This window comes from Triticum urartu, chromosome 2 (genome assembly GCF_003073215.2).
Source record: "Triticum urartu cultivar G1812 chromosome 2, Tu2.1, whole genome shotgun sequence".
Classification (NCBI taxonomy): Eukaryota; Viridiplantae; Streptophyta; class Magnoliopsida; order Poales; family Poaceae; genus Triticum; species Triticum urartu.
Genome location: NC_053023.1, coordinates 13,135,145 through 13,161,302, shown reverse-complemented (window position 1 = coordinate 13,161,302; position 26,158 = coordinate 13,135,145).

The following is a 26,158-nucleotide window of genomic DNA, read 5'->3' as shown; positions in this document are numbered from 1 at the left end:
TTCATCCGTTCCTCCACGGGCTCCTGGAGTTCTACGGCCTCCAACTGCATAATTTCACTCCCGCCTCCATACTACACATTGCTGGACATGTCGCCTTCTGCGAGCTATTTCTGGGCTGCGAAGCTCATTTCAAGCTATGGAAGAGGCTATTCTGCCTCGTACCCCATACACAGGAGGGGTCACTGTACCAAGTTGGCGGAGCCGAAATATGGCGCATCACCGGGACCGGATACCTGTCCGGTACTCCGAAGAAGACATCCGAGGACTGGCCTTCGGAGTGGTTTTATATGGAGGATGTCCCCCTTCCGGACCCTATTCGGATGGGCCTCCCTGAGTTCGACAACGCTCCCCTGAAGAAACACCGCAGCTGGCGCCCTTGGAACCCTCAGGAGGAAGACAACGGAGAAGTCCTTTACCTGATGGGCCGGATAAAAATGCTGGCTCAATCAGGACTGACAATAATCGAGGTTATGTTAGTATGTATAATGTGGGGGTACAACCACTTCAATATCGAGGGCACCCCATGTGGCACTTTAACGGGGAAGATGATGCCACCCGCTGCGGGCGTAAGGGACTGGACTCAGTTTCTGCTCTAGCAAAAATTCTGTCCAATTTGTAGGTCCGGCAAGATGCCGATGGTGCCTTCGTGGTATGAGCTATCGCAATGCATGTAGGAACTTAGGATATTATCTTGTTTGTTAGTTCATTGAGTGCATGCATTATTTGTTAGATGGTTAGCCGGCCCGTGAGTTAGTGGCCGTTGTGGTGTGAGTGCACTACTAGAATCTAGTGCACTCGGCGTATAAGGGCCTATAACCGCTGGCAAAGCCTTTGCTGAGTGGTACACTCGGCAAAAGCCACCTGGCGTACACCTCTCCGGCAAACAGGAATTTACCGTGAGCCAGGGCACGAGCACTCGGCAAAGACTTTGCCAAGAGCCAAACAATACAACTCGGCAAAATAAAGTGACTTTCACGTCGGCTGGTTCCGTCAGCTGTTTGCCGAGAGTGGCTCTCGGCAAAGATGCCACAGCCAACAGCTGGCACATGCCACTTTGCCGAGAGTTTCTCTCGGCAAAGCTGCCACAGCCAACTGCCAGCGTGCCACTTTGCCGAGAGCAGCTCTCGGCAAAGATCTGTTTCCAGACAACTTTTTACTGCTTTCCCCCTGATAACAATACACAAACAAGCATTTCAACTTTTTACACAAAAAAGCATTTCAACGAACTATTTTAGTAATGGCTATGTGAGTTTTTTATTAGGCATTGAGACTTGAAATGCTTGTTTGTGTATTGTCATCACTCATACTACAATCAAAAGCATCACAAGTGGCAATCTAAGAAGTCCATACATGACTACATCACCAAATCAACGCCAAACTATCTAGGTGGACTACTCAGAGGTGTAGTCCGTGAAACCGGTGATCGTGGTGTTGGGGAACGTAGTAATTTCAAAAAATTTCCTATGCACACGCAAGATCATGGTGATGCACAGCAACGAGAGGGGAGAGTGTTGTCTACGTACCCACACAGACCGACTGCGGAAGCGATCACACAAAGTAGAGGAAGTAGTCGTACGTCTTCCCGATCCGACCGATCCAAGCACCGTTACTCCGGCACCTCCGAGTTCTTAGCACACGTACAGCTCGATGACAATCCCCGGGCTCCGATCCAGCAAAGCGTCGGGGAAGAGTTCCATCAGCACGACGGCATGGTGACGATCTTGATGTTCTATTGTCGCAGGGCTTCGCCTAAGCACTATAACGATATGATCGAGGTGGAATATGGTGGCAGGGGGCACCGCACACGGCTAAGGAACGATCTCAATGATCAACTTGTGTGTCCTAGGGTGCCCCCCTGCCCCCGTATATAAAGGATCCAAGGGGGAGGGGCTGGCCGGCCAAGGAGGGTGCGCCAGGAGAGTCCTACTCCCTCTGGGAGTAGGATTCCCCCCCCCCCAATCCTAGTTGGAATAGGATTCCTCGACGGGGGGAAGAGAGAGAGGGGGGCCGGCCACCTCTCCTAGTCCTAATAGGACTAGGGGAGGGGGGAGGCGCGCGGCCACCTTGGGCTGCCCCTTTCTCCTTTCCACTAAAGCCCACTAAGGCCCATATAGTTCCCGGGGGGTTCCGGTAACCTCCCGGTACTCCGGTAAAATCCCGATTTCACCCGGAACACTTTCGATATCCAAACATAGGCTTCCAATATATCAATACTTATGTCTCGACCATTTCGAGACTCCTCGTCATGTCCCCGATCTCATCCGGGACTCGGAACTCCTTCGGTACATCAAAACTCATAAACTCATAATATAACTGTCATCGAAACCTTAAGCGTGCGGACCCTACGGTTCGAGAACAATGTAGACATGACCGAGACACGTCTCTGGTCAATAACCAATAGCGGGACCTGGATGCCCATATTGGCTCCTACATATTCTACGAAGATCTTTATCGGTCAGACCGCATAACAACATACGTTGTTCCCTTTGTCATCGGTATGTTACTTGCCCGAGATTCGATCGTCGGTATCCAATACCTAGTTCAATCTCGTTACCGGCAAGTCTCTTTACTTGTTCCATAATACATCATCTCGCAACTAACTTATTAGTTGCAATGCTTGCAAGGCTTATGTGATGTGCATTACCGAGAGGGTCCAGAGATACCTCTCCGACAATCGGAGTGACAAATCCTAATCTCGAAATACGCCAACCCAACATCTACCTTTGGAGACACCTGTAGTACTCCTTTATAATCACCCAGTTACGTTGTGACGTTTGGTAGCACCCAAAGTGTTCCTCCGGCAAACGGGAGTTGCATAATCTCATAGTCATAGGAACATGTATAAGTCATGAAGAAAGCAATAGCAACATACTAAACGATCGGGTGCTAAGCTAATGGAATGGGTCATGTCAATCAGATCATTCAACTAATGATGTGATCCCGTTAATCAAATAACAACTCTTTGTTCATGGTTAGGAAACATAACCATCTTTGATTAACGAGCTAGTCAAGTAGAGGCATACTAGTGACACTCTGTTTGTCTATGTATTCACACATGTATTATGTTTCCGGTTAATACAATTCTAGCATGAATAATAAACATTTATCATGATATAAGGAAATAAATAATAACTTTATTATTGCCTCTAGGGCCTATTTCCTTCAGTCTCCCACTTGCACTAGATTCAATAATCTAGTTCACATCGCTATGTGATTAACACCAATAGTTCACATCTTTATGTGATTGGTTCACATCTCCATGTGACTAACACCCAAAGGGTTTACTAGATTCAATAATCTAGTTCACATCGCTATGTGATTAACACCCAAAGAGTGATCATGTTTTGCTTGTGAGAAAAATTTAGTCAACGGGCCTGCCAAATTCAGATCCGTATGTATTTTGCAAAATTCTATGTCTACAATGCTCTGCACGGAGCTACTCTAGCTAATTGCTCCCACTTTCAATATGTATCCAGATTGAGACTTAGAATCATCTGGATCAGTGTCAAAAACTTGCATCGACGTAATCCTTTTACGATGAACCTTTTTTCACGTCCATAATCGAGAAACATATCCTTATTTCACTAAGGATAATTCTGACCGCTGTCCAGTGATCTACTCCTAGATCACTATTGTACTCCCTTGCCAAATTAGTGCAGGGTATACAATAGATCTGGTACACAGCATGACATACTTTATAGAACCTATGGCCAAGGCATAGGGAATGACTTTCATTCTCTTTCTATCTTCTGCCGTGGTCAGGCTTTGAGTCTTACTCAACTTCACACCTTGTAACACAGGCAAGAACCCTTTCTTTGCTTGATCCATTTTGAACTTTTTCAAAATCTTTTCAAGGTATGTGCTTTGTGAAAGTACAATTAAGCGTCTTGATCTATCTCTATAGATCTTTATGCCTAATATGTAAGCAGCTTCTCTGAGGTCCTTCATTGAAAAACTCTTATTCAAGTATCCCTTTATGCTATCCAGAAATTCTATATCATTTCCAATCAGTAATATGTCATCCACATATAATATCAGAAATGCTACAGAGCTCCCACTCACTTTCTTGTAAATACTGGCTTCTCCGAAAGTCTGTATAAAACCAAATGCTTTGATCACACTATGAAAGCGTTTATTCCAACTCCGAGAGGCTTGCACCAGTCCATAAATGGATCGCTGGAGCTTGCACACTTTGTTAGCTCCCTTTGGATCGACAAAACCTTCTGGTTGCATCATATACAACCCTTCTTCCAGAAATCCATTCAGGAATGCAGTTTTGACATCCATCTGCCAAATTTCATAATCATAAAATGCGGCAATTGCTAACATGAGTCGGACAGACTTAAGCATCGCTACAGGTGAGAAGGTCTCATCGTAGTCAACCCCTTGAACTTGTCAAAAACCTTTCGCGACAAGTCGAGCTTTGTAGACAGTAACATTACCATCAGCGTCAGTCTTCTTCTTGAAGATCCATTTATTCTCAATTGCTTGCCGATCATCGGGCAAGTCAACCAAAGTCCATACTTTGTTCTCATACATGGATCCCATCTCAGATTTCATGGCTTCAAGCCACTTTGCGGAATCTGGGCTCATCATCGCTTCCTCATAGTTCGCAAGTTCGTCATGGTCTAGTAACATGACTTCCAGAACAGGATTACCGTACCACTCTGGTGCGGATCTCATTCTGGTTTACCTACGAGATTCGGTAGTAACTTGATCTGAAGTTACATGATCATCATCATTAGCTTCCTCACTAATTAGTGTAGTAGTCACAAGAACAGATTTTTGTGATGAACTACTTTCCAATAAGGGAGAAGGTACAATTACCTTATCAAGTTTTCTACTTTCCTCCCACTCACTTCTTTCGAGAGAAACTCCTTCTCTAGAAAGGATCCATTCTTAGCAACGAATGTCTTGCCTTTGGATCTGTGATAGAAGGTGTACCCAACAGTTTCCTTTGGGTATCCTATGAAGACATATTTCTCCGATTTGGTTTTGAGCTTATCAGGATGAAACCTTTTTTCATATAAGCATCACAATCCCAAACTTTAAGAAACGACAACTTTGGTTTCTTGCCAAACCACAGTTCAGATTGTGTCGTCTCAACGGACTTAGATGGTGCCCTTTTTAATGTGAATGCAGCTGTCTTTAATGCATAACCCCAAAACGATAGTGGTAAATCGGTAAGAAACATCATAGGTCGCACCATATCTAATAAAGTACGGTTATGACGTTCGGACACACCATTACATTGTGGTGTTCCAGCTGGCGTGAGTAGTGAAACTATTTCACATTGTTTTTTTTAACTGAAGACCAAACTCGTAACTCAAATATTTGTCTCCGCGATCAGATCGTAGAAACTTTATTTTCTTGTCACGATGATTTTCCACTTCACTCTGAAATTCTTTGAACTTTTCAAATGTTTCATACTTATGTCTCATCAAGTAGATATACCTATATCTTCTCAAATCATCTGTGAAGATCAGAAAATAATGATACCTGTCGCGAGCCTCAATATTCATCGGACCACATACATCAGTATGTATGATTTCCAACAAATCTGTTGCTCGCTCCATTGTTCCGAAGAATGGAGTCTAGTCATCTTGCCCATGAGGCATGGTTCGCAAGCATCAATTGATTCATAATCAAGTGATTCAAAAAGCCCATCAGCATGGAGTTTCTTCATGCGCTTTACACCAATATGACCTAAACGGTAGTGCCACAAATAAGTTGCACTATCATTATTAACTTTGCATCTTTTGGTTTCAATATTATGATTATGTGTATCACTACGATCGAGATCCAACGAACTATTTTCATTGGGTGTGTAACCATATAAGGTTTTATTCATGTAAATAGAACAACAATTTATTCTCCTACTTAAATGAATAACTGTATTACAATAAACATGATCAAATCATATTCATGCTCAACGCAAACACCAAATAACACTTATTTAGGTTCAACACTAATCCCGAAATTATAGGGAGTGTGCGATGATGATCATATCAATCTTGGAACCACTTCCAACACACATCGTCACTTCACCCTTAACTAGTCTCTGTTTATTCTGCAACTCCCGTTTCGAGTTACTAATCTTAGCAACTGAACTAGTATCAAATACTTAGGGGTTGCTATAAACACTAGTAAAGTACACATCAATAACATGTATATCAAATATACTTATGTTCACTTTGCCATCCTTCTTATCCGCCAATCACTTGGGGTAGTTCCGCTTCTAGTGACCAGTCCCTTTGAAGTAGAAGCACTTAGTCTCAGGCTTAGGACCAGACTTTGGGCTTCTTCACTTGAGTTCTTCTTGAAGTTCCCCTTCTTTCCTTTGCCCTTTTATTGAAACTAGTGGTCTTGTTAACCATCAACACTTGATGTTTTTCTTGATTTCTACCTTCGTCGATTTCAGCATCACGAAGAGCTTGGGAATTACTTTTGTCATCCCTTGCATATTATAGTTCATCATGAAGTTCTACTAACTTGGTGATGGTGACTAGAGAATTCTGTCAATCACTATTTTATCTGGAAGATTAACTCCCACTTGATTCAAGCGATTGTAGTACCCAGACAATCTGAGCACATGCTCACTAGTTGAGCGATTCTCCTCCATCCTTTAGCTATAGAACTTATTGGAGACTTCATATCTCTCAATTCGGGTATTTGCTTGAAATATTAACTTCAACTCCTGGAACATCTTATATGGTCCATGACGTTCAAAACGTCTTTGAAGTCCCGATTCTAAGCCGTTAAGCATGGTGCACTAAACTATCAAGTAGTCATCATATTGAGCTAGCCAAACGTTCATAATGTCTGCATCTGCTCCTGCAATAGGTCTGTCACCTAGCGGTGCATCAAGGACATAATTCTTCTGTGCAACAATGAGGATAGACCTCAGATCACGGATCCAATCCGCATCATTGCTACTAACATCTTTCAACACAATTTTCTCTAGGAACATATCAAAATAAACATATGAAAGCAACAAGGCGAGCTATTGATCCACAACATAGATATGCTAATACTACCAGGACTAAGTTCATGATAAATTAAAGTTCAATTAATCATATTACTTAAGAACTCCCACTTAGATAGACATCCCTCTAATCCTCTAAGTGATCACGTGATCCAAATCAACTAAACCATGTCCGATCATCACGTGAAATGGAGTAGCTTTCAATGGTGAACATCACTATGTTGATCATATCTACTATATGATTCACGCTCGACCTTTCGGTCTCAGTGTTCCGAGGCCATATCTGCATATGCTAGGCTCGTCAAGTTTAACCTGAGTATTCTGCGTGTGCAAAACTGGCTTGCACCCGTTGTAGATGTACGTAGAGCTTATCACACCCAATCATCACCTGGTGTCTGGGCACGACGAACTTTGGCAACGGTGCATACTCAGGGAGAACACTTTTATCTTGAAATTTAGTGAGGAATCATCTTATAATGCTACCGTCAATCAAAGCAAGATAAGATGCATAAAAGATAAACATCACATGCAATCAAAATATGTGACATGATATGGCCATCATCATCTTGTGCCTTTGATCTCCATCTCCAAACCATCATCATGATTTCCATCGTCACCGGCATGACACCATGATCTCCATCATCTTGATCTATATCAATATGTCGTCACATGGTTGTCTTGCCAACTATTGCTCTTTCAACTATTGCTATCGCATAGCGATAAAGTAAAGCAATTATTTGGCGCTTGCATCTTATGCAATAAAGAGACAACCATAAGGCTTTTGCCAGTTGCCGATAACTTCAACAAAACATGATCATCTCATACAACAACTTATATCTCATCACGTTTTGACCATATCACATCACAACATGCCCTACAAAAACAAGTTAGACGTCCTCTACTTTGTTGTTGCAAGTTTTACGTGGCTGCTACGGGCTTAAGCTAGAACCAATCTCACCTACGCATCAAAACCACAATGATATTTTGTCAAATAGACTCCGTTTTAAACTTCGCAAGGACCGGGCGTAGCCACACTTGGTTCAACTAAAGTTGGAGAAACTGACACCCGCCAGCCACCTGTGTGCAAAGCACGGCGGTAGAACCAGTCTCGCGTAAGCGTACGCGTAATGTCGGTCCGGGCCGCTTCATCCAACAATACCGCCGAACCAAAGTGTGAAATGCTGGTAGGCAGTATGACTTATATCGCCCACAACTCACTTGTGTTCTACTCGTGCATATAACATCAAACCATAAAACCTAGGCTCTGATACCACTGTTGGGGAACGTAGTAATTTTAAAAAATTTCCTACGCACACGCAAGATCATGGTGATGCACAGCAACGAGAGGGGAGAGTGTTGTCTACGTACCCACGCAGACCGACTGCGGAAGTGATCACACAAAGTAGAGGAAGTAGTCGTACGTCTTCCCGATCCGACCGATCCAAGCACCGTTACTCCGGCACCTCCGAGTTCTTAGCACACGTACAGCTCGATGACAATCCCCGGGCTCCGATCCAGCAAAGCGTCGGGGAAGAGTTCCGTCAGCATGACGGCGTGGTGACGATCTTGATGTTCTATTGTCGCAGGGCTTCGCCTAAGCACTACAACGATATGATCAAGGTGGAATATGGTGGCAGGGGGCACCGCACACGGCTAAGGAATGATCTCAATGATCAACTTGTGTGTCCTAGGGTGCCCCCCTGCCCCCGTATATAAAGGATCCAAGGGGGAGGGGCTGGCCGGCCAAGGAGAGCGCGCCAGGAGAGTCCTACCCCCTCTGGGAGTAGGATTCCCCCCCCCCCCAATCCTAGTTGGAATAGGATTCCTCGAGGGGGGAAGAGAGAGAGGGGAACCGGCCACCTCTCCTAGTCCTAATAGGACTAGGGGAGGGGGGAGGCGCGCGGCCACCTTGGGCTGCCCCTTTCTCCTTTCCACTAAAGCCCACTAAGGCCCATATAGTTCCCGGGGGGTTCCGGTAACCTCCCGGTACTCCGGTAAAATCCCGATTTCATCCGGAACACTTTCGATATCCAAACATAGGCTTCCAATATATCAATATTTATGTCTCGACCATTTCGAGACTCCTCGTCATGTCCCCGATCTCATCCGGGACTCGGAACTCCTTCGGTACATCAAAACTCATAAACTCATAATATAACTGTCATCGAAACCTTAAGCGTGCGGACCCTACGGTTCGAGAACAATGTAGACATGACCGAGACACGTCTCTGGTCAATAACCAATAGCGGGACCTGGATGCCCATATTGGCTCCTACATATTCTACGAAGATCTTTATCGGTCAGACCGCATAACAACATACGTTGTTCCCTTTGTCATCGGTATGTTACTTGCCCGAGATTCGATCGTCGGTATCCAATACCTAGTTCAATCTCGTTCCCGGCAAGTCTCTTTACTCGTTCCGTAATACATCATCTCGCAACTAACTTATTAGTTGCAATGCTTGCAAGGCTTATGTGATGTGCATTACCGAGAGGGCCCAGAGATACCTCTCCGACAATCGGAGTGACAAATCCTAATCTCGAAATATGCCAACCCAACATCTACCTTTGGAGACACCTGTAGTACTCCTTTATAATCACCCAGTATCGTTGTGACGTTTGGTAGCACCCAAAGTGTTCCTCCGGCAAACGGGAGTTGCATAATCTCATAGTCATAGGAACATGTATAAGTCATGAAGAAAGCAATAGCAACATACTAAACGATCGGGTGCTAAGCTAATGGAATGGGTCATGTCAATCAGATCATTCAACAAATGATGTGATCCCGTTAATCAAATAACAACTCTTTGTTCATGGTTAGGAAACATAACCATCTTTGATTAACGAGCTAGTCAAGTAGAGGAATACTAGTGACACTCTGTTTGTCTATGTATTCACACATGTATTATGTTTCCGGTTAATACAATTCAAGCATGAATAATAAACATTTATCATGATATAAGGAAATAAATAATAACTTTATTATTGCCCCTAGGGCATATTTCCTTCACGTGGAGTCAGAGTACGTCGGGGCATCCCCCACGGTGGAGGACCAAGTGTCATTGGGAATGTACGTCGGTGGACTCAACGGAGTCGAGTCGTCACACTCCTTACGTGGTGGGGCCTTCTTTTCCTTGGTTGGGGATTCTAATTGGCCAGATCCTCAAAATACTTTATTAGGATAAGCTGCGGGTTCTTCTCAATGAGCGCCGCCAAGCGGTCCTTGGCAAGCTTCTCCTTGACCGCGGAGTCAACCCTAATGGAAGATGCATCGTCGGAGGAAGCCATATCCATGGAATCGATCGGTGCTAACACCTTTCATTACACAATGAAAAATAGCATAAGAATCAAACATCAAAGATTACTTCTAAGCAAATTAATCATGATGGACACTATCTCACGGATATTTTGACTTTCGGTGATGGCCGAGCTGCGCGAGTCCATCGTGCGTGAAAAATGTATATCACAGGACGGACTCGTCCAGGTCGACCGCCATCGGCAAAAGACGATTTTCTTCCTCCAATAACAGCTCTCATCTCTCTCACGTATATATGGTGGAACTCTCTCTACTGGTGGTATATATGGTGGACACTATCTAATGGATATTTCAACTTTCGGTGATGGTCGAGCTGGGCGAGTCCATCGTGCGTGACAAATGTATATCAAAAGAAGAACTCGCCCAGATCGACCGCCAACGTCAAAAGTCGATTTTCCTCCTCCAATAACAACTCTCATCTCTCTCACGTATATATGATGGAACTCTCTTTGCTGGTGGTATATATGGTGGACACTGTCTCATGGATATTTCGACTTTCGGTGATGGTCAAGCTGGGTGAATCCATCGTGCGTGACAAATGTATATCACAAGAAGAATTTGCCTAGATTGACCGCCATCGTCAAAAGTCGATTTCCTTCCTCCATATGGCATCCATACGAACAACAAGAACCATTAGATGCTCCTGACGCTAAAAAATGGCATGATCGCAAAGAGTAACTTGAGGCTATAATGAGATGATGTCAAATTCATGATTTCATGTCACCATTGGATGACTCTCTTCAAGCCGATGGGAATAAATATATAGATGTTCCAAAACAGAGCTCGGATGTAAAAGTCATGACAATCTTAGAGATGCTCGTATTGACACCAGATTAAAGAATGGCCAGAAACCCAATGAATATGGCTTCAAATGGAGAAAGTTTCAACAAGAAAGTTGTGCGTCTCATCGAAACGATCGATTTTGATATAAAGATCGTCCCAATCTGAGGTCTTATGCAAAATATGACGCCCGGAACCAGACACATATGTGGGTACGTCTGATGAGCTGCGTGAATAATTAGCTATTTTACGCGAGCGATTTGACCTTCGAGATTGCCTCTGATGAAAAAACGTTCAACATGAAAGTTGTTCGTATCGTCGAAACGGTCAATATTGCTTTTGGTCTCGTTTCCATCCGAGGTTGTTTACCACCTCAAAAAAGACCCACAATGTGCAGCCAATTTTAGACCGAATAGTTTTGGAAAGTTCAGACAAAACCAATCCGAATTTGACTAGGGTTTTGGACGTGAATCCAAGCCTTTTCCTTGCACGGGAAGTCCATCCCCCTCTTATATACCTAAGGGGTGACAGCCGATTGAACAACACACAATCGATCAAATCATCTACCACTTTTTATCTTTTATCTTTTCTCCTTAACCCTAGTTCTTCTTCTTTCTCGTTCTTCGTCTGTTCTTCTTGTTGCAGGGCAGCAAACCTCGAGGCCCTAGGGGCGATCAGGTCGACCTAGGGTAGCCCATAGCCGCCGCGCGCCCTGACGGGGTCCCTCCCGGGCGTGTGGGTTTTCGGGTCTACAAAAGCGCCCGCCGGGTTGTCTTGCGTACCGCGCTTCTGGCGGGTCTCCTTCGACGTGAGCTGCGGTGCATCACCCCCGGCGTCGAGGGTACACGGTGACGTGTTCGTGTGTGAACACACTTTTTGGCGACTCCGCTAGGGACGAAGCTTTGAACGGTCTCCGGCCCGTTCTTGCTATGAAGAGATCGTCATCAAGTTGCTGCAATCTATAAAGGTAATATGAATACCCAATTCCACTTTGTAGATGCAAATTATCCATATGTTGTTGCTGGATCACCCAATGAGTATAATGTATCGGCTAGCCCTAGTTTTATCAATCATGCATCTAATTATGCGCAAGGGCCGATGCAAAACTATCTTCATGCTTTAAATTTTTATGATTTTAGCAACATACAACATATGTATCCAAACTCTCATGCATCAGCAACCCCACAAATCCATATGCTGATGAACAACATGATGGGTTTGGTTAATCAATTTGAAACACCTCATGTTAAAATTTCCAATAGCATACAAGAAAGTGTTTCACCTTTTTATTCATCGGCAACTAATTTGCAATATGTGAATCCAAACGTGCCGGTGGATAGGGGAATTGACCATGCTACTACTAGTTATTCGGCCAATTACCCTCAACCATCATATGCTACACCTCATGTTAGTAATTTTTCACCACCGTATGCAACTGTAGATGTTCATAATTCGGCCCCGCATCTTCAAGGTCATAGCCGAATAAGTGAAAATTTTACAGGAACACATGTGCTGTCATCAAATACTGTAGCATATAATGCGTACTCTACGCAGTTCAAGAATTTCGGCAACACTCATGAATCATTGCTGAAAGAATCTGAAAGTATTGCGGAGCAATCCCTTCCAGAAGCGGTTGTGGCTGCATTAAAAAAGAGCTTGGCACAAAAAAAGAGAATTAGTGCTCTTTGCCTTGAACAATATGAAAAGGGGTTGTTTCCTGATTATGCTGCAATAAAGGCTAGAGTTTTGCAGGAAGATGAAACTTCATCAATTGTTAGTATTGGTGAGAGAGCATATGGTTATACAGAAGTGCATACACCTCCACCTAGTACCGCAGCATATTATACACCCCCTACACAATTGCAAAATTTCGGCAACACTAACACTTCATTGCCGAAAGATCCTAAAAGCATTGGGGGGCAAACTAATCCAGAGTGGGCTAAAATTGAGAGGGGAGTTAAAGCTTTGTGCGATAGGGTGCTAGTACTTCGCCAAGAGAGAATTGATAGGGAAATAGCTCAAAGAAAAGAAGCCTTGCCAATTGATCTAACTGGTGAAAAGAATGATGATTCGGAAACTAAAAGTGCTTTGGTTGAAAAAGCCGAATCAAGTAGTATATATTCCGAATCCATCAAATCCAAAGAGGAAAACATTGTTGAGAAAGGGCATGGAAAGTATAGCAAGACAGCCATAATTGACTTTTCTGAAGTTAATGGAACCTACTTCCTGCCCTATGAGTTTCGTGCCATAAAAATTGATGAGCTTCAAGAACAAGAACAAGTGGCTGAAGAAAGCTTGGTGGACGAAGTTCTTCGAACTAATGATGCACAAAATCAAGAGAAAGATGATGACATGGCGTTGGGGAGCTATCCGAAGGCGGAGCAAGATATTCTTCAAGTCACACCACCATTATGCTCTCCCAACATATTTGAAGAGGTATGTCTAGCAATTAATTTACCTGTTTTCAGATTTGGTCATGACTTTGTTGTTGATGCATATATTAGAAAAATCTTCATAATAAATATTGAGAGACCAATGAAGAAGGGTAATTTATTTGTTAGCAATCAGATTATCACAAAGCATATCGGTCAACACATTACACCATTCAGAAAGACCGATAGCGAAAAAATATTGTAGCCAAGGCTTTCCCCATTGCTTTATCTAAAGTTCATATCTAATTGGGTAGCTTTGCTTATTTCTTACTTGGCTTACACTTGGTCTCAATTGAGACATGTATGTTCTAACTATTTTCGTTTTAGAAATTTAAAGCCAAGGTTAAAATCTTCTAAGCAAACCGATGCAAGTATAGTTTCTTATCCAATGACTTCGGTAAGAGAATGCAAAATAAAATTCATAGCCGAATAGGGTGATACAAAATCTGAACCATTCATTTGCTTAACTCCAAAGCCATTCTCACAGCAAGATCGGCTAGAAAATAAAAAGTTTGCCTTCAATTCAAGCATGTATGATAAAATATTTGATTTGTTGCTGAAAAATAATTACATAAGAATTCTTGATCACCATGTCAAGCCATCAATTCAAGGACGAATGTATTGTAGGTTGCATCATTCGTTCAAACATAATTTTGAGGATTGCAACATGTTTCGTCAAATAGTTAAATCGGCCATTGATAAAGGACGATTGAAATTTGTTGAGACACCAAGAGATGACCAGTCTATTCCGATTGGTCCCGATGGTAGAAAGTTTTTGCATCGGCTGCTTCAAGCCGATCCATTTAAAGAGAAGGTAAAAACTGCAGGTGATGGGATTGAGCTTTCAAGTAAAGAATTTGTTGAAGAGCATAATGAACATAATCTTGAGGGAAAAAATTCCATCGAAGCTACAATGGTGACGCCAAGGACTGGGGGGCAGCAAGCAAATCCAATGATCAATGAAAGCAAACCAAAAGAAAACAAAGGCCGAAATAAGCGCAAGTGTAAGAGATCAAAAATCACCTTCGCTGAACTATTGGATAAATATCAAAAGAAGAGTGAAGAGAAGAATGTTTATCGGCCAAATCATGCAAAGAAACCAAGATCACCCCCAAGGCGCAAATATGAGGATCGGTATTGGCAAAGTGATAATTTTAATGCAACATATTCATATCCTTATTTTTGGTCGCCAATGCCAATGCCGTGGATGCCTCCCTATGTTCATATAGATCCATATTCATCATGGGACAGGTATGATACAAGGGCACATTCTCCATCTTATTTTAGACCATCTCACCAATACTATGCAACTCCAAGAAGATCAACATTTGAACAATCACGCGTTAAAGACCGTTTCAATCATAAGGAATCGGTCCAGAGCTCAAGGAAGAAGAAAGAGGTGGTAAAGCAAGTTTACCTCGTGAAAAAAGATGGTCGTAAGTGTGCTAATTCAGATTTAATCACGAATAACAAAGAGCCAATTAAAGTGTTGACATTGGCTACAAAAGGCAAAGAAGTGAAGCAATCAATTGATAAAAATCAGTGTCAAATCTGAAGAAAAGAGGTTGAGGGTGCACAAGGCCCAAAACGAATTGCCATTGGTCAAGACAGAACCACAGCCGAGATGCCCACTCAGCTTATCGTATTGGCAAAAGAAGAAATTACAAAATCTTAGCGCACAAGAGCTGAGACAGAAGAACATGGCATGGGTTCCCAAGAAGACCAATCATAATAAAAATGATTTGCGTGCTTCTATTGCAACAAGTACAATAAAAGTGAAGAAAGAGAAGGATGGAAGCAACAAACAATTAAGCCGAAGGCGTGCATCACAACATCAGAATCTTCGGTTAGCACATCGTCCATTTTCTTCAACCATGCCATTGATGCCTTTGCCATGGAATTCATCCCTAGGTATGATCAATTACCCTCCATGGATTTATTTTGATCCATGGATGCAACATAATTTTCTATATCATGAGAGGGTATTACCAAATTACTATACATTTGGTTAGTTACATTGTTGCTAATACAAAGGGGCCGAAATATTTTATTCCTATTTTATTTGTTTATTTCGGCGATACATACTTTGGTGGGTGAATTCTACATGGACGTTATGGTAATGGCCGATATTTATCTATCGTCTTAAGAGTATGTCAATGCATGGCCGGTGTAGTATTCTAACATCGTCCTTAGCTCAATTGGAGAGCGAGACAAGGTTCTATACATATTGAGGCTTTCGGTGATTCATTATGAGTAGTGCAACAAATATCCAAGGGTTATCGATGTTTTGACGAATCACTTATAGTTTATTTTGAGGTATGTTTAGATGCAAAATTTACCTTGGGTTGCTTTAAAACTGTTCATATTTCTAGACATGACAATTCGGAAAAGTTGGCACAGCAAGCATCATGGTGTGTTGCATTTCTATCAATAGCCGATGCTTAGTCTCGTCAACATAGGTAAGGCCAAACCGAAGTCCACCGCTTCGGCCACTAATATTTTTTTTATGCAGGTAAAAGTGAGGATTGGAGAAAGTTTATTGTTGATTATCTGCAAAGTCCTAACAAAAGGGTGAACAATATGGTTCAGAGGATGGCCTTGAGATACATATCTATGGAACTTTATCATCGAATTGTTAATGAAGTTGCATCAAGGATTCAAAAAAATAATGGCCGATATATATTTATCGCCCTAAGCACATGCAAAGTGGCCGATGGAGTGTTGACATCGTCCTTAGAACCAACAGGTACAAGTTATTTTTCGACACGCTACCTTTGCCGAAAAACAGGGGGGCATGTGTTGACGCTCAAAAATGGCATGATCGCAAAGAGTAACTTGAGGCTATAATGAGATGATGTCAAATTCATGATTTCATGTCACCATTGGATGACTCTCTTCAAGCTGATGGGAATAAATATATAGATGTTCCAAAACGGAGCTCGGATGTAAAAGTTATGACAATCTTAGAGATGCTCGTATTGACACCAGATTAAAGAATGGCCAGAAACCCAATGAATATGGCTTCAACCACTACTAGGAAAAGGGCTATAGATGAAATTGATACTAAAGGCGCACCTGACATGTGGTGCGCCACTACTATATAGCAGCGGCGCACCATGTGCAGGTGCGCCATTAGTGTGGAAGACACTAATGGTGCACTAGACACATGGTGCGCCACTAGTAACAATTTTTTTTCATTTTTCCAAACATACTAATGGCGCATCCAGGCACAGTGCGCCATTACTAGTTCTAAGTAGTAATGGCGCACCAGCCACACAGTGCGCCACTACTGTATTTTTTTTATTCTTTTTTTGCAAAACTACTAATGGCGCACCGTGGCATGGTGCGCCATTACTAGTTTAAATTAGTAATGACGCACTATGCCACGGTGCGCCATTAGTATATATATATATATATTTTATTTTTTTTGCAAAACTACTAATGGCGCACCACCAGCAGGTGCGCCATTAGTAATCAGGGTTACTAATGGCGCATTTTCAGGTGGTGCGCCATTAGTAACCTGGGACCAACAAGATATTTTGGACAGCCACACCTACCTACTCACTTTCCCACTTCATTCTCTCCACCTCCTCCTCCAAGCTTGTCTCGGCTGCCTCCTCCTCCTCACCTCATTTGCACCATAGATTCATCCAAATTAAGTGGTTAAATTACCTTTTTTTGATAGGTAAGTAAGGGGGGAAGCTATCTTTATGTTGTTCTCCCTCCAACAACGTGCACATGCACTTTTTGTGGCCTAGCTGGATCTATGTATGTTTGTGGTGTTGCATATGTTTGTGGTGTTGCATATATGTTTGTGTTTGCAGGTACCGGTATTTGAAATGCGATAGTTGCCAATATTTTGCCGGAATGTTGATTCATTTCCGTTTCGGCGAGAATTTTGGCACTATGCATTCTTTTTGGTCCTATTTTTAGGGAAAGTCATGCCAAATTTTTTCTTGGTTCTAAAATATCATTTTGCTCTACACCGCAGGCGACCATGGTCCGCACGATGACCGAAGGCATCGTGAATAGGTTTTGGAGATCCATGAAGGCCGAGATGCTTCAAAAGAATGAGACGGAGATAAGATGTCCGTGTCGAAGATGCAAGCTGAAGAGCCTTATTGCGGACCCGGATTCCGGGCAGGTGCGGGACCACCTGCTCTTGCATGGTTTCATGGATGGTTATCGGTGGCAAGGTGATGAAGATGACTATGAAGTCATCCATGGTGGCCGGGCAAGAAATGAGGAAGGGCAGCAAGACAACCACCGCGGCGAGGGTGGGCGAGAAGATGAAGAATCTCCAGGACATGATCACGACGGTGATGCTGCACACAGTCATCATGTAGAAGAAGCCGGACATGATGATGAGGAAGATCAAGACGAAGGGCATGATCATGAAGATGAAGATGCCAGAGCAGACGACGATGGAGGCTGGGTGCAGGACCCTCATATTCAAGAGCTGCTTCTCAAGCAGACGAATAACGCAAGAGCTGCCACCCGAGAGAAAGCCAAGCTGGATCAACTGGAGATAGACGCGGTTACTCCATTGTATGAAGGATGCAAGCCCGGGGATACCCGCCTGAAAGTAACGCTCATGGCTCTGGAGATGAAGGTAAAACACAAAATGACCGACGCATGCTTCGACGAGAACATGTCATTCTGGCACGAACGTCTTCCCAAGGGGAACAAGTGCCTGACCAGTTTCGAGGAGGCGAAGAAAATCGTGTGTCCTCTGGATTTACCACACGTGAAATACAATGTGTGCATGAACAATTGTATCATTTATCAGGACGAGCACACGGAGTCTACCATATGTACAGTGTGCGGCGTCACTCGATACAAGAAGAGGAAGAAAGCTCCTCGAAAACTGGTGTGGTACTTTCCGATCACTCCTCGTCTGCAGCGGTATTTCACGGACCCTAAGGTAGCAAAGCTCCTGCGTTGGCACGCGGATAGGGAGGAGAAGAAGCAGGAAGATGATGGAAATGATCCGGAGATAAATAAAAAAGACAAGATGCTGAGTCACCCTAAGGATGCAAGCCAGTGGCAAGCGTTGAACTTCGAAGACCCAGAATTTGGGAACGATCCAAGGAACATCATGCTGGGCACGAGCACCGATGGAGTCAATCCGTTTGGCAGCCAGAGAAGCACACATAGCACCTGGCCTGTGTTTGTGTGGATGTACAACCTTCCCCCCTAGTTGTGCATGAAGAGGAAGTACATTCACATGAGTATGCTAATTGAAGGGCCGGAACAACCAGGGAACGACATCAATCTGTATCTGGGGCTGCTGAAAGAGGAGCTAGACACACTGTGGAAAATGCCAGCCAATACGTGGGACGCCGCAGAGAAAGAATATTTCCCTATGAGAGCCGCACTGCTCACGACGGTGCACGACTATCTCGGTTACGGATATCTCGCGGGGCAGGTGGTCCACGGATTTTCTGGATGCATCAGGTGCATGGATGACACAACGTATCGCCAGCTAGATAGAGATCCCGGGTCTTCGAAAACCGTGTTCATGGGACATCGAAGGTGGCTTCGCGACGATGACCCGTGGAGGAAACGCAAGGATCTGTTCGATGGTGAAACCGAACTCCGAAGACGCCCGCGTACGAGGAGCGGCGAGGAAATAGACGGGCTGTTGAAAAATTGGAAAGATTGCCCACTGTCGGGAAAGAAGCAAATGGCGCCAGAGCCGGGAAAGAAGCGAAAGGCGCCAGAGCCGCTGCTGAAGGTATGGAAAACAAGGTCTGTTTTCTGGGACTTGCCGTACTGGAAGATCCACCGTGTGCCTCACAGCCTTGATGCCATGCATATCATGAAGAACGTGTGTGAAAGTCTGCTTTGTACCCTGCTCAACATGCCAGAGAGGACCAAAGATGGGCCGAAAGCAAGGGCAGACTTGAAATCAATGGGCATCAGGCAGGAGCTTCACGCTAATGATGATGATGATGATGATGATGAGGCGAAGCAGGACACAGAAAGTCGTTGCAAAGGCAAAAAGGCCAAGAAGACCGGAAATGACTACCCTCCCGCGTGCTTCAGTCTAAGTCAGGAGGAGATCGAGCAGTTTTTCACCTGCCTCGTAGGAGTAAAACTTCCTTACGGTTACGCGGGGAAGATAAGCAGATACCTAGACCCAGTGAAGCAGAAGTTTAGCGTGATGAAGTCTCACGACTGTCACGTGCTGATGACGCAGATACTTCCAGTTGCAATCCGTGGGATCATGGACGCGCACGTCCGTGAAACGCTATTTGGCCTATGCAACTTTTTCGACGTCATCTCTTGGAAGTCGGTTGGCGTGAGGCAACTCAGAAGGCTACAGGAAGAGATCGTGGTGATACTATGCGAGCTTGAGATGTACTTCCCGCCCGCATTCTTCGACGTTATGGTGCATCTGCTGGTCCATATCGTGGAGGATATCATCCAACTCGGGCCGATGTTCCTGCACAGCATGATGCCGTTCGAAAGGATGAATGGTGTCATCAAAGGATACGTTCGCAACATGTCACGTCCAGAGGGAAGCATAGCCAGGGGCTTTCTGACCGAAGAGTGCATCTCCTACTGCACGAATTATCTAGGCATCGAGAACCCCGTTGGTCTGCCCGTCAACAGGCACCTCGGCAGGCTCGCTGGATGGGGTCACCGTGAGGGTTGCCGCGAAATGCATGTCGACTTTGAGGGTCGACTCGTCGACTTTGAAAGAGCAAACCTAGTCGCGCTACAACACATAGACATGGTCGATCCTTGGGTGGTAGAGCACAAAACCTTTATTGAGAAGACGTACAATGACCGAGGCCAACAGAGGACGGACGGAGGTATAATCAAAGAGCACAACTCATGTTTCACACGTTGGTTCAAGCAGAAGCTTCTGTCGTACCCTTTACATGAGGATTCTTCCACGGAAGAACAACTCATATTCGCCTTGTCACAGGGCGCCGAGCACAACCTGATGACCTATGAGGCGTACGATATCAACGGCTACACATTCTACACCGAGGACAAGGACATGAAGAGCGATGGTTATCAAACTCCGGGGTAACGATGGACATATACTACGGAAGGATCGAGGAGATCTGGGAGCTGAGCTACGCTGGAGAGAAGGTCCCGATGTTCCGTGTCAGATGGGCCAAGAGCGTCCTAAAAGAAGACCGGTATTTCACCACCATGGTTATACCCGAAGCCAAATCCAAGACCGCGGACGCAAACGTCACCGCGAAAAATGAGCCATGGGTACTGGCTTCCCAAGTGGACCAATGCTTCTTCATTACCTACCCGTCAAAGCCCAGTCGTGTTGTCGTGAGGAGAGGCAAAAGGAAGATCATCGGAATGGATGGAGTAGCCAATGAGCAAGACTTTAACATGTACAACGACCCGAAGATCGAACATGACGACGACGATGAAGTAGCAGCATACACCACAAGAAGAAGCAGGACCACCCTACCTAAAGGACGTCCGTTCCACAGAAGAACTCCATTTGCGAAAAAGAAGGGCAAGAAGATTGTGAACAGATAGCTAGCTAAGATCGATTATATTTAAATCGTAGTCTTCATTTCTCGATTGTATTTCATGGGCACTTTTTGATATCATGAATATTTTTAAATTTCATGGGAACTTTTTGAATTCATGAATATTTTTTCAAATTTGATGATATTTTTATATTTCTCGATCGCTATCCCATCTCGCCAGATCCCCCTCGCCACCGAGCACCCCCCGCACCCTCTCCCCCGCTCCACCGCCGCCGACGACCCCCCGCTCCACCGCCGCCGCCGACCCCCCACACCCTCCCCTGCTCCACCGTCACAAATGAATGCAACTAAAAATCCAAAAAAACAAATTTGATTATATTTTCAAATAACAAATTTGATGATATTTTCAAATAATAAATTTGATGATATTTTTTTGATTCATAAATATTTTCAAATAACAAATTTGATGATATTTTTTAAAAAATCATTACTGTTTTTATAAAAAATATTACTGTTTCATACTCATTTTCTAAAAAATTATTATATGCAACAAAAAAAATTACTTATGGCGCACCTCTGGCTGGTGCGCCATTGCTATGAAAAAAAAGGTTACTTATGGCGCACCGCTGGGTGGTGCGCCATTGTTATCTAAAACAAGATTACTAATGGCGCACCGCTCGGGGGTGCGCCATTGCTATTTAAAAAAACATTCTAATGGCGCACCGCTAGGTGGTGCGCCATTGCTAAGCCTACCCCCACACTAAAATTCCCAATCTCTCACGTTTCCCTCTAATCCCTCCCCTGCCTCATCTCACCCGCGCCCGACCACCACTAACCACCACCGGCCCCATGCTCGCCGTCCCCGGCCGTGCTCGCTGCCCCCGCCGCACCCGACCACCACCGCCCCCAACACGCCCTCCCCGAGCCGAGCGCCGCCTCCCTCGCCGTCCCCCCTCTGCCCGCGCCCATGCCCTCGACGTCCTCCCGCCCAAGCGCCCCCTCCCCCCGTGGCCCCGCCCGCGTCAACCTCGTGCTCGCCGTACAACACCGCGCGGCCTGCCTAGGAGGACCACCGCTGTCTTCCTCTTCGACTACGAGGACCCGGACGAGCTCGGACGCCCTCGAGCCATCCCTTCGATGCCCGCCGATTTCCTCCTCCTCGACCACCATCGCCACCGCTCGACACCGAATTCGCGCCGCCTCGACTAGCTCCGGCTACCCCGAGTCGCCCTCGACCTCCCCAGTGAGCACCCGAGCCGCTTCCCCCTCTTGATTTCCTTCTGATGTGTTCTAGGGTTAGGGGTTGGAGAATTTTGCACAAGAAAAGGGGGTTGGAGAATTAAGTAGCTAGGGTTGGGGAATTAAGTAGCTAAGGAGATTATGTTTAGAGCATCAATGATGGGTGTTGATATACCTCTGGATAATTTTGATTTTATTCATGTTCTCAAGGAATTGGAATTATCTAGGGAACAAATTAGTAAGAAAACTAAACACTGTTTAGATATTCATGACTCGAATGGAAATGTCGCCTCCCTATGTCTAAGTTGGCATGATACTGTAGTGGAAGAGGAGGAGAAATTTACTGTAGTTTCTAGAAGAAAGAAAAAGTCTCCTGCTAAGAGAAATGTCACTATTTCTTCTCTTACCTCCTCTTCTATACCTTGTACTAGAAGTCAGCAAAAGAATATCAGTTCTACTTTGCCCCCTAGTAGATCTGGTAGAGTAAGAAACCCCTCTTATAATGATGCTTTTCTCTAGAAAAAATGATCCTGGATTTTTTATGGTATTCTTTGTGGTATTAAGATGGAAACCTGGGATACTATTTCTGTTAGGAGATGGTGTTATATTAAGATGCATATATTGTTATGTTACGCAAATTGTATCATCTTGCCACTTAAGTCAGCCTTCCCTTTAAGTAGAAAATTCAGTTAGGAGCTACTGTTAGGAGCTACTGTCAAAAACTTGAGCTACTGTCAAAAAATTCAGTTAGGTACAGTTAGGAGCTACTGTCAAAAACTTGAGCTACTGTCAAAAAATTCAGTTAGGTACAGTTAGCATCATGTAAGAAAATGGCCATAATGTGCCCTAATAATGATGTATTTTGTCATAAAAATATATAGTGGACTGCCATGATAATGACATGCTGCTAGTAGTTACTTCCACCATGAGTTTCATTAACAGCAAGTCAGTTTTATTTATAGTTGAAAGTAAGTGTGTGGTTTGAAATTTTGATCTGATTATGGCATCTAGAATTATGTCAGTTTTGTTTTGTAACTAGAAGACCAAAGTGTATTCTGTCCAAACAGTAGTTTTCAGTATTTTGTCCAAACTGAAAACTGTTAAAAAGACCATGTGTTTTTTGGTCAAAATCTGCATGTAAAACTGAAATAATCAGTCATAAAGAATATCCTCAAGACCATGTGTTTCTTGGATTTCTTGATTGTATTTTGTGCTTGCAGGAGTAAATTTCTTGGAGTAATTTTGTGCTTGCAATGTTTGAGTTCTTAAGCCTTTTTACTGAAAATCAAACAGAAATGTTTTCTTAACTCAGAAGCCTGTTACTGCACCTGTACTGCACATTATAAAGTTTCCTAGTACTGAACCCACCCAAGCTATGAGGCAAAAATTTCAGTTAACTGTTATGGACAATTGTCAATTTTCTGTAATGATGATGGAACATTATAAAGCATTGTACTCCAGTGTATATGAAGGATACAAAAAAATTAGCAACTTCTCTGATTTTATAAAGTTGTTCTTATATGGGTGAAACTTCACTTGTTTTTAGGCTAGTGCGGGGTGTTGCTTTATTCTGTCATCATTTGTAACTATGTCACAAATAAATTGTTCCTTCTTCTGTATTTGACAAGTAATGACTGTTGATAAGCTGAGGCATGGATAAGCTGTTTCTTTGCTGTAACATACTGTATATCACTCCACAATGAAATACAATACATATTGATGTGATTTGTAAAACTTGTTCATGTACTGAACTACTAATGCCTTGTGATGCTCTGAATTACTTGTGATGCCTCTGAATTACTTGTGATCACATTGAGAAAGACTTGCAAAGATGATGATCATCTTTTACAGAAAACAATTTCTGTAAACACGTCAGTAACTTTGCTAGTTTGCTGGGTTTTGTCTCCGACCATTGTGTCGTGATGAATTTGCAGGTACCCCGAGAGGCCCTTGAGTTTGCCGGAATGTCGATTAACTTCTGTTCCGGCAATTACTCCATATGTCCTATTTTCAACAAAGGTCATGCTGGAATTTTCCGTGAATTTTAGCATGACTTTGCTAAAAATAGGACATATGGGGTACTTGCGACTAATGCATCGGCCGGGGTATCTTAGTACTTAGTTAAGTAGGATCAACTGCCCCGCCATTCTTGCTGCATTAAACCATAGGTGGCAATAGAGCCAAGTGATTAGGCCCAACTTAGAATTCTCCTTAGAATCGATAAACCCTAGATGATAAACCCAACATAGGTGGCAATAGAGCCAAGTGATTAGTGCCAAGTGATTAGGCCCAACCTAGGGTGCCTTGGCATCGATAAACCCTAAATGATGAAAACTTAACTTAGCATTTAGGGTGCCTCGGCGTCGACAAACCCTAAATGATGAAACCTTGGCTTTTATGGTGCCTCGGTGTCGTGATGAGAACCTAAATGATGTACGCTTAGGCTTTTAGGGTGCCTCGGCGTCGACAAACCCTAAATGATAAAAGCTTAGCTTTTAGGATGCCTCGGTGTCGACAAACCCTGTATGATGAGACCATGATCTTGTTCCTTGACAATAACCAACTTTTTGACCAATTTTTTTTTCCTATTTAGAGCGAAACATGGCCCATAACATGAGGCCGGCGGTTCGGGCAGCAAGCAATTCTGGGAGCTGTCCCAGGAGATGGAGGACGCCGCGGAAGACATCGATCCTGACTACACAAGCCCTAGTAGCGTCGGGGATGACACCACTGATGGTGCCGCCGAGGATGCCACCATTGATGATGGCGGCGCACGCACAGATGGCAGCCAACCGAAGAGGCAACGGAAGGACCGGCGCCCGAGCGTGCTCGGCACCATCAAGGAGGAATTTACTGAAGTGAACTCCGACGAGCATCCGACGGCGCCCAAAGAAGTAGTCAAGGGGTACTCGGTTCAGCTCGGGTGCATTCTCCGGAGCACCGTCTCGATCAACACCGAGAACCTAAGGCATAAGGACCGAGGGATGAATTTGCGCAGCCTCCTCTTCAGGAAGCTGCACGAACGATACAAGTTCCCCGCTGACTTTGCAAACACACGCCTCTCAGGGAATAAAGTGAATGATGCCGCCCTCACGAGGATGAGCACGGCCCTGTCTACTTGGAGAAGCACGGTGAAGGCAATGATTGAAAAAGGTGATAGTTATGAGAAGATCAAGGCGAAATATCCTTTGATGAGCGAAGATGACTACAAGGAGTTTAAGATCAAGTGCGAGAGCAGCGCAACCTCCGAATCAAGTCAGTGGGGGAAAGAAATGCGGCAGTTGAACTTAGGGGTCCACCAACTCGGTCCCGGCGGTTACAGAGTGGCGGAGCCTATATGGGACAAGGAGGACGCGGAGTGTGCCGAGCAAGGCCTACCGCCCCGCTTCGAGAAATACCGTGACAAGCAGACCAGGAACTTTCTCAGGGCTCGGTACAAGGAGGACCCGGTAACAAAGGAGCTTACCACGGATCCGAAGACCAGGGCGCTTGAGCTTGTTATGGTAAGGAATACACCCCCGCGTAATTAGCTCCATATGGTTGCTTTCTAATTAATCCCCAATATTTCTAAATGGTTCAGTTCCTTCCACAGGACAATGAAAGCAGTAGCGCGGGGTCGTCTCAGAGCTCCCCTTTCGACACCCCTTTAAATAGGGCGTTGAACGTAATGAAAAACAAGGATAAGCTCAGTAAGCCGACGTCAGCTGGTCGTGTGGCCGGCAAAGGCTTGTCCACAAAATGGTCTTCATACTATACCGCTGGTGGGCGAAAGGAGAAAAAGACCAGCTCGGAAAGCCAGTCGCGCGAGGTTGAAGCACTCAAGGCACAAGTGGCGCGGATTCTGGAGATTGTCCAAGAGCAAGTGCAACAACAACTGGGAACGACGCTCAACGCCATGGTGCCTACGTTGATTCATGGGCTGACGACGTGGATT